Source organism: Gossypium hirsutum, chromosome D08, assembly GCF_007990345.1.
Source record: "Gossypium hirsutum isolate 1008001.06 chromosome D08, Gossypium_hirsutum_v2.1, whole genome shotgun sequence".
In the NCBI taxonomy this organism is placed as follows: domain Eukaryota; kingdom Viridiplantae; phylum Streptophyta; class Magnoliopsida; order Malvales; family Malvaceae; genus Gossypium; species Gossypium hirsutum.
Genome location: NC_053444.1, coordinates 34,409,976 through 34,411,379, shown reverse-complemented (window position 1 = coordinate 34,411,379; position 1,404 = coordinate 34,409,976).

The following is a 1,404-nucleotide window of genomic DNA, read 5'->3' as shown; positions in this document are numbered from 1 at the left end:
GTACTAATTGGCCCGACCAAAAATTCTTGAAAAAAATACATAGGTGGGGACATGAGTCTAGTTTCAGGGAAAAATCACAAAACTGATTTTCGAATTGCGAAACTCAAGATATGATTTTTTAAGCGACTAGTACTCAGACTGGGCAGTGTCTGGAAAAATTTCCAAAGTTTGTTAACATCTCGTGTCCGACTCCGGTGTCGGTCTCGGGTTCGGGGTGTTACACAGATCATCAATTCTAGGCAGTGGATATGTATTCTTTATTGTTACTTTGTTAAGCTATTGATAATCTATACACAACCTCATCGAACCGTCTTTCTTTTTCACAAAAAGCATTGGTGCGCCCCACGGAGAACAACTAGGCCTTGCAAAACCTTTATTAGTTAATTCCTACAACTGAGCTTTCAATTCTTTCAATTCCAATGGGGCCATTCTATAAGTAGCAATAGAAATGGGAGTGGTACCTAGAACCAACTCAATACCAAACTCAACTTCTCTAATAGGAGACAAACCTGGCAATTCTTCTGGAAACACATCGAAAAACTCACAAACTACTGGCACTAATTCAATTTTCAACTCTGGATCTTTAGTATTCAATACAAAAGCAAGATAAGCTTCATACCTTTTTTCTCAAACATTTCTGAGCAAAGATAACAGAAATCATGGCAAGAGAACTATCCGGCTCATCTTAACTAACCCGGATACTATCACCATTTTTGCATTTCAACACAATGTATTTCTTTCCGCAATTCACTATCACATCATGGGCAGTCAGCCAATCCATACCAAGAATCACATCAAACTCATCAAATGGAAATAGCATAAGATTGGCCGGAAAACAGTGACCTCTAACCATCAAAGGGCAATTTTTACATACTTTGTCTACTAACACATACTGGCTTAATGAATTCGATAGTTTAATCACAAATTCAGTAGATTCAATGGGTATGTTCATATTAGGCATCAATCTTATGCAAACATAGGAGTGGGTCGAACCCGGATCAATCAAAGCAATAACACTAGTATCATAGAGAGAAAATGTACCTGTAATCACATCAGGGGAGGATGCCTCTTCGCGAGCACGAATAGCATAAGTCCTTGAGGGTGCTCTAGCATCTGGTCTAGCTGCTAAGTATCTAGACGTACCCTTGTTACTTGCTCCAACTCCCAGATTCCTCTGTGGTCTGCCTCTAGTGGGAGCATTTCCCGATCTTGCACTCGGTATTACTTCTCTTTTAACTATTTCGTGAAAATCCCAAATAAAATGATCTAGTGCACCACATCTGAAACAGACATTTTCATTTGCTCGGCACTCACCGAGATGACGTCTACCACATTGAGCACACTCTGGTCTAGGTGGTCGAGTACACTTGCCATTGTAGTAGTCTGAGCTCTTGAACCCACAAA